The 13,051-nt window shown below is 38.6% G+C and overlaps 1 long non-coding RNA gene across 2 annotated transcripts; it reads right to left on the reverse strand.

The window, feature by feature from the left end:
* Positions 1–7,813: 7,813 nt before the first annotated feature.
* Positions 7,814–13,036, reverse strand: LOC106036281 (uncharacterized). Of its 2 annotated transcripts, XR_007158392.2 has the most exons (5): positions 12,553–13,036; positions 11,336–11,433; positions 9,430–9,517; positions 8,632–8,700; positions 7,814–8,106 (listed from the first exon to the last, which is right to left on the reverse strand). It is a non-coding gene; the product is annotated as an uncharacterized lncRNA (long non-coding RNA). The 2 variants fall into 2 exon arrangements; XR_007158391.2 differs by having other exon boundaries at positions 11,336–13,036.
* Between the last annotated feature and the right edge of the window lie 15 nt (positions 13,037–13,051).

The raw sequence follows: 13,051 nt of genomic DNA on the forward strand, positions 1-13,051 counted from the left end.
ATACATCACTATGTAAAAGGGAAACCATACATTGTACTTACTACTGTTGGCTTAATGCAGTACAAAGGGAAAAAGGGAAAGGGAAAAGGAAAGGGAAAGGGAAAGGGAAAGGGAAAGGGAAAGGGAAAAGGAAAGGGAAAGGGAAAGGGAAAGGGAAAGGGAAAGGGAAAGGGAAAGGGAAAGGGAAAGGGAAAGGGAAAGGGGAGAGAGGGAGGGGGAGGGAGGGAGGCAGGGAAGGAAGGAAGGAAGGAAGGAAGGAAGGAAGGAAGGAAGGAAGGAAGGAAGGAAGGAAGGAAGGAAGGAAGGAAGGAAGGAAGGAAGGAAGGAAGGAAGGAAGGAAGGAAGGAAGGAAGGAAGGAAGGAAGGAAGGAAGGAAAAGAAAGAAAGAAAGAAAGAAAGAAAGAAAGAAAGAAAGAAAGAAAGAAAGAAAGAAAGAAAGAAAGAAAGAAAGAAAAAGAAAAAATATGGCAATCACTTAACAAAAGTATTAAAAGGGTAACTGCTTCTTCCACTGTCTCTGTGCAGATCAAAGGATAGATATTGTGTGTTAGTGCTGAATGAAAATATATTACACTCTTAAATCAGTAGGAAAGCATATAGACAAAACTACCTCTACCAGCAGTCTTGAAATGTCATGATGATCCATTTTCTTTAAAATTGACTGATGTGAATATCTTTGTATACGTCAGATAAAGCAGCCAGTATTTTGAGAAGTTCATATTGTTCTACTAAAATAGATACTGCAGTTTTCCATATAACTAAAATATCCATTAATCTGTCATACTCTGATATTTCAGACATTTAAAGAGGTTTCTGTTTCTATTATAACTGAATTTAGAGTGGGTTTTTTAGTTTATAAAAGATTAGATGGTGCTCTAACACATTCCCTTCTTATTCCCAGACAAAACACAATGCTTAGAACTGCCAGTAAGGTACTAGAATAACAACAGATGCACTTTTTCAACATACCATTCAATACAGATGCCTCTGGCATTTAAGTCTCCTGAATAGGAACTACTCCAAAAATTGATGCCTACAACATCAGCTTTCACATTAATGATTTCTAGATGCTAGGCATATAAAAACGACTCATATTTTATTGCAGATATTTCTGAGTTTGAATGGGGTATTCTTAGGTATTGGGAGAGTCTTACCAAACACTCTATTGACTTAGCAACGCTTGGTGACAGTGAAAACAAACTATCATAACCTGTTTAGAGTTCTTGACTACTAAAATTTGGTTTGCAGAAGGTGTTAAAGTTAACACCCACCACAGTTTTTAAGATTGAGGTCACATCTATATGCTTAGTACATCACAACTAAAACCATGTCAGATTACAGTTTGAAAGTACAAGCCAGTTATCACACTTTCTTCTGAACCAGTAGTAAAACTGGAAAAATATATATATATATGTATATGTATATATATTATTATCTTCATGGTCTTTATTGTTACTAAAGAAATAGAACAAAATCCTATGATCTGCATTGTTCCCAAACTTTGGAATAGTTTATATCAGTGATAAAATTGTAACTGGCATAGATCATTTCTACTGTTTAAATCTTTATGCATTTGCATAAAATACTAAATAAGCCATTCATCTCTCAAAAGGTGACTACCAATGACTATCCAGTGAAATAATGAACAAAAACTAGGATAAAAAAAATCAGATAAAATATATTGATCAGTTCCCATAGCAAACAAACAGTAAGCAGAACGATCACTGATATAATCATTGTTGTATATTAAGTCAGTTAATATGGCATCAGAAAGTACTGCAATAAGGAAGCAATGAAAGCAAAAAAACAACCTACTGAAACTATTGCTAAACCAATCAGCTTTGATATACATTAAATAGTATATTTGAAGGAGCAATTTTTAGACATGGAATCTAGCAGAAAATGTACTGGGAGGTTCTTGCCAGAATAAGCAGCAACATATATGGAAATGGGAAGCCATGAAAATAGAAGGCACAAAGAGGAGGGTTCAAGAGGTTCATAATACAAAACAGATCAAAGTAATAATAGCAGAACAAGAAATTACATGGGATTTTAAAAATACCTTACACTTTCATCATTGTCATGCATGGTTAGAGCTACATAAATACATAAGATTTAGATTCTTGATTTGGTGTTTAAGTTCCAAAATTAGATAATCAAGATCTTCAGTGCTACTTAACCCTGAATATCTATCAGCATACTCAGCTGCTATTGCTCAAGATAGCTGACATCTCCAGTACCATCTTAATTTTAATTGGTTTCACTTCTGTTCATATCTATGGATAGTTCCACATTCCTCTGCTTCCCTCTGTTGTGATACCCTAATCAAGGACACCCTCAGAAGAACAGGCTGAAGACAAACAGCAGGACTAATGACAAGTGCTCCCTAGAGCTAGAGCTTAAAACCCTTGTCTCTGCTCCCAGATGTGTAATCCGTAAACTGATTTTCTCTTGCACTCCCAATTAATATTTAATTATTCCGTGCAAAGCAAAACACCTTCAAAAGGAGACACTGCAACCATTCCATCTCAGAGCATTTTATAGCCAGAATACCTTCCTGGAAGATGGGAGATGCTGATTAGAGCTCCCTCAGGCAGAGGAAGGAACTGAACACAAGTCTGCTACCTTTTAACTGCTGAGCTAGTGCATAGTGTGTGTTGGGAGTGGCAAGCAAGGAACAGAACAATAAGGGGTTTTGAACAAAAAAGGCTGTATGACTAATTTCAGGAAAGGCATCCTGAGCTGAAGGAGACTATGGTATCCCAGTTCCAGACAACAACACAGCTTAAGGCACTCCTCACCTTAAATCCTTTTTAAGGTATATCCCAAGCAGCTCTCCATTCAGCTTGCTGAGATTTGCCATTAACACTTCTTTCCATAGGGGCTGCTTAAGCAACTAATCTGCATGATATTGATTCACTAACACCTAGCACCGACACACTGCAAAGCTCAAAGTTGAAGTACATGTGCTTTTCTTTTGTGAGTGTAGTGTCACTGCCAGAATGAGGAAATACATCCATGATTTAGGTGGCAGCACAATTCTGGATAGACACTAGGCAATAGAGTTTAAAAGCAAGCAGCCCAAACTGAAAGTACTCACTGTAATCCAACAGAAAGTCACAAGGAAACAGTGTGAAGAAAAACTTTTCGATATACAAAGTTCAGAGGAAAGGAGGTGCACCTACAAAACAAGTCTTCTCCAATTCTACTAGTCCACATGCCTCCATTGTGTTTCTCTCTTCCATCACTTCCAGTCTTATCAACAAACCTCCCACAATTTGTATGCCAAACTGTCTTGAAAGCTACCGTCTTTCTACAGCTCTACAGATAATACCCCTTCTCTCATCATGTTAATAAAATTAACAATTAACCATTAATCATTAAAATAAAATACACTATATGAATCTCTCTTTGAACATACATAAAAATTATTTTAGGTTATTTGTAACTCAGATTGCAACTTCCCCTAATTAGGGATACTGGATTAGATTTTCAGTTATGATACAAACTGGTACATTTCCAAGAAAATCTGATTTATATCATAGGAGGATCTTGCTTGTCTAATTAATATGCATCAGAACATTATGCAGGAATGCTGTCCGCATGACACAGACATCCGTGAACAGACTGATATATCACATAACATTCCTTTCAGATCTGAGGTGTCAGAGAGGGTGTCCCACAACACTGCTATACTTGCACCTGTTCAGGTAGGTGTGGATGGAGCATTGCTGCAATAAGCATATTATACGGACACATGCAGGAAGAAATTACAAATGAGATGGCATAAACCTCTGAGATTTCCATGTGTCATTATTATACAGCAAGAAACACTGCTCCTTTGCATTGTTTTCCTTTTTTTTTTTTTTTTTTTTTTTGTCAGTATGTTTCAAGGGGTCTCCCACAGCATAGAAATACCTGGTACAAAATTTAATGCATCCTGAGATAGTATTTTTCTGAGAACTGCTTAATCATGTTCAGAATTAGACAATGCATATCATGCACCTGAAAGTCTAAGTTTATCTTAGAAAGGATAGGAAGCACAAGGAAACTTCATTTACAATATTATAACAAATAGTCCTAATGTGTAATCCTTCACATGACACAGTGGCCACTTCACTCTGATCCCTTTCCTCCTCCTCAGATCAGATAAGGTCTTCAACCACTCCAATTCCTAAATCCATCCTCCAGTTTTTAAATAATTCTTCCAAGTGAAACCAAATCAAAACAAACAAACAAACAAAAACACCTGTGCAGCACTGCAAAGACAGTGTAGAGCACTCAGCTTTTTCTTGCTACATAACTAGGAAAGAATCACACAGAGTTCCTTGAAAATGTTCAGACCTCAGCAAACATTTCTAGAATGAATACTAGGCTCAGCAGCACTGCACAAGATATCACAAGCCTGTGTGATCACAGGTAGTTACTCATACTAAGTGTGATTTAAGCTTTCATCACAATACCAAAACTGTTACGGCTACATACAGTAGCTGTAGCAACTGAATGTTTAGTCAAGAATACTTAGATTATCTCCATGTCTCATCTGAAACGTGCATGCATGTAAAATCCAGTTCCAGTTTAGAGATAAAGGCACAGAAATTATACAGAAAAGAACAGCGACAATGCCAAGGTTTATAAACCAAGGTGTACCTTGTGAAAAGTTAGATTCCTATTGACATGTGGAAGTTCAGGCTGTTGCAATCAAAAGGCATGTTTGCAAGTCTAACATTTATAATTACACAAACATTCCCCCACCCCTAATGTCAAACACACTGAATGCCTTTCCGACAGTAAGAGGCTTTCCAGCTGGTGAAGAAAGCAGCAGGAGGAATTCAATTTGTACATTATTTCTAACTATTATCTATCTACATTTCTAAATGGAGTCCATTTTTATTCCAGTCTGCTATTCTACCGCAGCCAGATGTTATCATGAAGGATGGGACATATAAATACCAGCAATATGCATGAAGATTCACGTATAAAATGCTCAAAACTATTACTAAGTTACTACATACCTTTAATAAATGGCGAACTGTTTATTACAGAAGGCTGTGGCTCAAAGATCACTTGTGTCTATTTAAAGTGTATTAATTGCTAACACATACATTCTCCATCTGTGACAAGCTTACAGTCTTAATTAACCAGATATTAGCCCTCTGCAAACTGCTTACCTGTGAAACAATATAAAGTTCAAACTAAATACATTAAATCAACATTAAATGAGTCTGTCTCCTCCAGACAAAGCTATTTCCACTTTGGAAGGCAACACAGTCAACTGAGATTGTAAGCAACTGGCAAGTAACAATTCGGGCACTAACCCTTTTTTGTGTCTCTGGAAAAGCTGTCTCTGTTTCCTCCACCTTCCTTTCTCTGTTTCATGTTTAGACAACAGTGACGTTGGAGGCCTGGAAACATCCCACGTAAGTAAGATACCTAACCAAAGTGCATGGCCTAAGAGATTAATTGCATAAGCTTCTTGTATAATCGGTGGAGAACATGGCATAAACCTTCTCCTACTGATCCATATAAAAGCTTTTCTGCTCTTCTTTGATCATGTAGGTTTAAAAATGGAGTCAATGTAATTAATTATACCTGTATTGCTCCAAAATAAAGAATTTAGATACATCATTCATCCCTGTTACAGTCTGTTTATTTTTCCAACAAATAGAAAACAGTGAAGCGTCATTTCTGAATGCAGATTCAAAACTAGAAGGGGAAAAAAAGGCTAGAACACAGAAGGATACAGCTAGATTTTACTTTCTAGACTGCCTGACACAGACATATACTCAAAAAAAGAGAAAAAACAAAGTCCTGTACACCACAGAAAAACCCGGGGAATATTTACACCGAGCACAAAATAGCCTCAGAAGTATTTCCATGGACATGATTGACACTAACCATATTCAGGTTTCTTAAGGGAGTACTTTTTTTTTTTTTTTAAAGAGAAAAACAATATGGAAGATCAAAATCAAAATATTCATCATAGTACTGGTTGTACTATCCAGCAGGAGCTGTATAGGGCTGAAATGATGCCTTCAACGGAAACACATTCTGAGTAGTAGGTTCCATTTTCCAGTAGCAACAGAATAGCTGTGGATCCACAGATTCCTTCTGTTACCCTTCCCAGAACGTGGTGGTCACTGCACTCCTTCACGCTCTCATACCACAAAAGTTTCTGCTGCACTTCAGGACTGACAGCCACTGAAGCTTACAGGCAGGATTCCTCTCTGATGATTGCTTAAAAAAATTAGCCAGAGAAGATGAGGACTCACAGAGTATCTCTACAGTCACTGCATGCTGTCAGTATAGCAGAGAGCAGGTGCAGGCAGGTACCACTGCAGGAGTCCACAAACATGGACAGGTGCTGTAGCAGTGGGAACAGTGGCAGAAGTAGGGGTGGTGGATAACACCATTTGTAGAGCCACTACCACCTTTGTGGCAAGCTTTAAGTGGTATGTGTCTCAACACCACTGCTAAAATACCCTCGCCATAAAGAGGTGAGAGTAGATACAATTGCATCAGTCCAGATCTCAAAGAATTTTTAAGCAACTACAAACACGCCAAATAACCTTCAAATAGAGCTAGTCTGTGCATCCACTGCAAAAGTTTCATGTTGTATCTACTTTACCAGCTGCCAAATGAAAGTCAAGTAGCTCTTAAGCATCAGGCTGATAATGAAACTGTTCCCAGCACAAGCAAACTGCAGTAATTCTTAAAGGGCAAATGAAGTGCTTGGTAGCAGAACAGAAAGGGGACTGCTGTTGAATTTGGCTGCCTCTTCCAGTTCCAGCCTAAGAACATTCTGTAGCCTAACAATATGTTTCTGCATTTGTTAATCTGATAACGTCAGTCAGTTGAAGATAATTTTTATTGCTCTATTTATTGCTCTATCTCAAATAAACGGAAATGGGAATCATCGAGTTACCTTTCCTGATCATTCCTTCAACACACCTAGCTTCCTAGAGGATAAACTACCCTCTGCTGGAATAACAGAGAATTTACAGGCAAGAAAAAATTTCCTTAACAACTTTCTACAGACATTCTTAAAAGCATTCAATTGCAAATACCACTTGTCTGTTACTGTAGGCTTACTAACGCTGGGTTTTACTCCAATAATTTTGCAGTGAGTGTCCTCTTTGTGAAAGATAACTGACTCTCTTAATAAATGAATCATTCCCACAGAATTAGCCTTTCTGAAATGAGAATAATAGTTTTTTCTAAGAACCAAGCTGCTGATTTACATACAGTAATCAGTAGCTCCTTGGTTTGTATTTTCTTGGTCTTGGAATCTTTCAGAACTCAAAGCACAATGTGATGAAGTTCACACCATGAAAGATTTGATTATATACAGTGGTTACATAGTATACAAAAACATCCCAAATAATTGTAATTGTCATTTATTTAAAGGAAAAGTCTTTCCCAAAGTGCCAGCCTCAGCGTTTATCAAGAGAATTCTTCCACCAGGCAATGAAAAAGCCATTGCATTGCACTATTAATTGTTAATCTGTCTTGACAGTTAAAAACACTTTCAAGCCCAGCCCCACCGTGAACAGGATGGTACAAGAAGAAACTTCTATTCAACTTTTTGAACTGATCGTAACTCCCATCTAGGCTGAAATCAGATGCCAAGCCAGCCTTCATGCTGCATAGGTGGCATACCAGCTCAGCTCTTACTACCAAGGATTCTGGTTTTCTTTTGAAAGATGATCCAAGTACCTTCACTGAAGAAAACACTTCACCTCAAAATTATTGACAGTCTTCTTGGAATGCTTAATCAGGACAAAAACAGAGAACATAATTTGTATAGAGGAAGTAGATTTTTCCAGAGAAAGATGGGTTTATTTTACAAGGAGATGTTAAAAAACACCAAAGACAAGTATGACAACAAGGAAAGGAATGCTACAAAATCACATGAATTATGCAACTTCCACGACTGTTGATCTGGCTGCAAAAATCCCAGGTCGACTGATTTCATCACAGGGGTATATGGTGCACATCTTTTAACACTTGATATGAGTTTCAAACAGAAGTGAATAACTTCAGTTCCTTCTTCAAAGTTACAGGATATGATTGTTTAACACATTCCTGTTTACCGTTATCATACCTCTGGAGAAAAAAAAAAAAAATAGAAGAAAGTCTGTTGAAATTTCTGGCACACAGATATCATCAAAGAATTACCATTACCATCAGGATCCTTAGAAAGAATCTTATGTCTTCAACTCTCTCGTGGAAAATGTGCAGAACTAGACAGCAACAGGACCTGTCAGAGAACTACTTCCTGTGCAGTGCTAGGTTCTGTCTGCTTCCACCACTACTGTCTACCACACACAACAAAACCTACACCCCACGCAGCCAGCTGCTGAAAACAAAACAAAACAAACAAATGAAAAAAATCAAATTACTAATACTTACAACATGCCTTCTAAAATTCCCTGCAAAACCAATCCAGCATATGTTCTAAAAATATAGTTGTTTGCTTTAACGAAGGTGCAACAGTTTGTGCATGAAAGGAATTCAATTTGTAGCATTTTTGTTGGACATTACTGTCTACTTGTAATTCATCAGGTAAGACCTGAAGTAGCCATAATTATTTAGATGTATGAAAAATAAGAATAGATGTTAAAAACTAACCATTTGTGCTCTTCTATGAACACCCCTTCTATGCCGTTGGCCTCTGAAAGACAAGTAAGCACCGTCCATCTTAGAAAAAACAGAAAAAAATAGTAAGCAACTGTTGAGGAAGAAGCTAATTTAACTGTATTGTTTTGAAGAAATGAATTGGGAGAAAAGAGTAAGTAACTCAATGCAGATTTTTTAACTGCTAAAATAGAACTATATAACACTGCAGTAACAAATGTTATTACAGAGGAAAAAATCATTGTGTACTGTAAAGATTAATAGCTTCATTTAAACTGGGAAAAAAAATAATAACTTCAGTATCATGATTGACTAGTACGGAACACATTGTATTTTCTGGGAGTATTAGTATCCTGCAGGAGCGCAGAGGTGCCTTGTGTGCCTGCTCCCCATCAGCTCCTCTTCCAGTGGCAGTTTGCAGGTCTTTCCTGGATGGTCATGCAGGGAGAAAAGGGCGATGGGGACTGCTCTCATGGAGTGGCCCGGAGATACCCCTTCCTCCCCAGAGAATTCCCCCTCCCAGGGAAAGCCCCCACACAGCAAGCTGTTTCATCAGGTACAAAGGAAATGTACCAGAAGTACTAGTAATATTACTAGTCAGGCTAGTAATAACTGGAACTCTTAAAAGAAATCTAATACTGGTTTTCTTGTACATCTAATACATCTAAATCTAATACTGGTTTACCTGCATTTGTAAATCTAATACTTTATTATCTGTGATGATGTTACAAGAAAATCTGAGGGCAGAAAAACATTATGTGCTTTAAAATATAAAAACTTGTATCTACTTACAATGCTATTTCCATTCCAATTACATTACAGAATCTCCCACTTCCTTTTAAATGTTTCTTCAACTTACTCCTCGTGTATTTTTTCTTTCCTATTGATTAATTAAAGACCATTATGTAACATTTGGTTCGGTCTATTTCCACTGTCTATTAATAATGATTTTATTTTGGCATACAGGCATAGTTTAGTAATAGCCATCTCAACATCTCAGTGTTGTGTTATGTTGTGTTTGTTTGTTGTTTTTTTTCCCTGAAAAAAAATATGTCAAAAGCATGAATAGCTGAACAAAAATTAAGCAAAATGCAACAAGGAAGTTTTCATGTAGCTAAATTTCCCACCAAAGGAGAAAAGTTGACAAACGGTTGAGTAATTCAAGAATACTATTGATCCTGAATTATTTAACGGGAGTTTACCATGCACACCATTGTTTCAGGCCTGCAATATGTTAAGAACTCAGGCCAAAGCTTCCAAAATTGGTTGCATATCCACTTCTAGTGCCCAACTTACAAAGCCACTGAAAATGCAGTTCATCTGGAAATGGAGCTCATAGGAGCATTTCCAGTAAAGAAGACATTAACTTACAAGCCTACACTGGCATTTTGGTGTCAAAATTACAAAGAGCTCCACTCGCTAGACCTTTCAATAGGTTAGTTGTCTACAGTCTAGCTCCCTCTGAGCAACACAGGTAGGGCTTTGGGACCATCAGCAGGCTAAAGGAGCTTGAAAAAGGCTGTCATGTGGCAGCCAAGAAATGCTGAATAATTATGAGCCTCTTATCACATCATGGTGAGGGGGGGACAGGGAAAGGAATGGGGGAGGGAAGGCCAAGTATGCAAATTTAAATCTCTTTCACCATGCTAGAAATATAACCACAAATAGTTATACAGCTCTATATAGCTCAACTAATCAAGCCATAGTAGTTCACTGATGTATTTGAGTATTAATCTTCTAACAATTGTAACAGTACTAAAATCAGAAAAAAAAAGAAAAAAATTACTTTGAGACAAGTAAAGTTTATCCTAATCATTGTTAGCAAGTCTGGTGCTTCTGCTTGAGCCATAGGATATCACAATGTTTATTTCGCCTGATTAAAAGACCACTAACAATATAGAAATCAAAAATATTTCCAAATGAACTATTCCACTGGTCAATAAGCCTCATGTTTAAAAAGTCTTGTTTATTGTGTGGTGGTCATGTAATTGTGTATATAAGTAAAGAGCAAAGCACATTTAAATCACATACACTACAATGGTTTGCATCCATTTTATAAACTAGTGATCGTGTTATCTCGTTTAGTATTTTTAAAACGAGAAGTTTTATTCCATACTTGATTATCATTCAGAAGCTTTTGGTTTTTGTTCATGCTATTTTGACTTGTCCCCTATGCGGTTTTCACATACAAGTTCTTTGGTGGTTACTCAGTGCTACAATGCGTGACACTATTGCTGTGACAGCATGACTACTCACCTTGCAAGCGGAATTTCTTCAGTTTTTCAGTTCCACTTTAAGTGTCTTCCTTCCTCTGAAGACTAAATCTTTTGTATGATTATCATTCTCATCTTGACTATGAGTTCTAGATATCGGAACTATTAATTCTAAGGGAAATTCCTAAAACTTACTAAGTTTTTCTAGTTATTTGAGAATTTTTACACAAAGGAGAGATACAGTAAAATCACATGTAATCTGTACCACACTTCTGTAACTATCATATTCTCTAAGAACTAACATTATTTCAAAAAACTGATCTCACTATCCTTGCATTCAAAGCTACATTTCTGTTGTTATTTCACTGGTCTCCTTGGCTCCTCTGCATTTTTAATCAGTTATTTAGATATACTCACTGCAAGACAAACCTTGTAGAATGAAAAATAGCATTCATTCTCCCACACAGACACACAGGTATACATACCCCCCAAAAGACTTGAGCACTCTCTACTTCTGTAGACTAAGACTTCTGAAGACACACAACCTGTTACGAGATGGTCAAAATACTTCATGAGACTGGATCTGTAAGTAAGGAAAAAGTCAAAGAAAAAGCAGCAACACAGAAGCACAAATCATTTCCTCTGCCCTTAGTTATTAGAAACCTTTGCTCTGCTTCAGGGAAGTCAGGCAATTCTTCTCCTATACTGCTGCACCTGTGTTAACTTAATCCCACATAATGGCCTCTAATACCAGAGCACCAAAGTCCCAGTTTATAAGAAGGACAACAGAGAAAACACATACAGTTACACAGCTTGAATTCAGAGCCTGCTGTGTACCAGGGGGCAGCTTTCCTGGAACACCCAGACCAGGTGTTCTTATGCTGCAACACCCGGAAAACTATTTAAAAGATAAGAAAAAAAAATCATTGTGCAGTGCATTACATTGTGCATGTCCTTTGCAAGTGTTTTGGGCTGCTTCTGATTTGTTTCTGACAATTAGGCAAACTTAATTGAGCAACCTCTACTCCCACATGTAGCTCTACGTTTATGACAGAATATTCTTCTGATTTTGTAGAGGCTTGAAGAGCTGTCATACCAGCCAAACGTATAAAGTCCTATTTACTCTATCTGAACAGACCACCAAAACTAGTATAGCTTATTTATATACGAGTTATTTTAAAGCCAAATATATTTCCTAAGAATGAACTTTATTTTCCAAGAAGCAAGATAACAACACTAAAATGCTGAATGATCAAATCATAAAAGTCGCCTTTTTTTCCACATCTGCTCACACAACGTTGAAAACTGGTATTATTCACCCTCTTCCCTTCGATACACGGCCTCATGCACTTTGCCCTGGCAGAATTTTTACTGTCAGCACACCATGACATCACCGCTGCCAGAGGTTTAGAGAAAGGGGGGGGTGGAGGATAGTAAGAGTGAAAAAAGATTAGACTTTGGTAACATGTTTTGCCTTTACTTCAGAGAAGAGGTTCTGCTTAAGGATATAAATTTCGTGCTTCAGGGCACGGGTTTCGTATCCACTGTAGCAACTGATGTCATCTCATGTAGGAGAGAGGCCGTGCGGCCAGCATGAGCCAGGTGTTGGACACGGCATGGCGGTCTGAGGACCTTGCTCCTGACCAGGCACAGGCACCACTGGTGCATCTCCTCTCAGAGGAACACCTTTGCGTGTGTCCACCTGTCGTGGTGTGAGCTCCATGCCGGTGTTTCTGCTCCAGGAACTCGTCAATCACCGCTGCTCGTTGAGTGCCACCGCGCCAAGCATCAGATAAACACAGCTCTCGTCCCACCGTCAGCCCAGCCACAACGACCGGGCTCCGCCGGCAAGTACAATCCTATTCCCAAGCCCGTACGTGATCTCCTCGTGGTCAAGCTAAAGCGAGCCCTCGACACAAACACACAAACACGTCCCTCACACGCACACACACCCTTCCTGTGTTTAGCAACGCCATCAGCAGCGCACGGGAGCCAGGGAGAAGCAATACATCGATGACGGGCTGTGAGGAAAGCCGACGGCTGGCAGCGGGAGCCTGATGCAAGAGCTCCCGCCGCGGTCCCGCGGCACCACCCGCCTTATCTCCCGGCCACCCGCCCCCACGGCGGGACCGACCCTCCCTCAGCGGGCCGGGGCGGCGGCAGGTGCCCCTCCACGTCCCCTCGCGGTCCCCTCGCGGTCC

This window comes from Anser cygnoides, chromosome Z (genome assembly GCF_040182565.1).
Source record: "Anser cygnoides isolate HZ-2024a breed goose chromosome Z, Taihu_goose_T2T_genome, whole genome shotgun sequence".
NCBI classification, from domain to species: domain Eukaryota; kingdom Metazoa; phylum Chordata; class Aves; order Anseriformes; family Anatidae; genus Anser; species Anser cygnoides.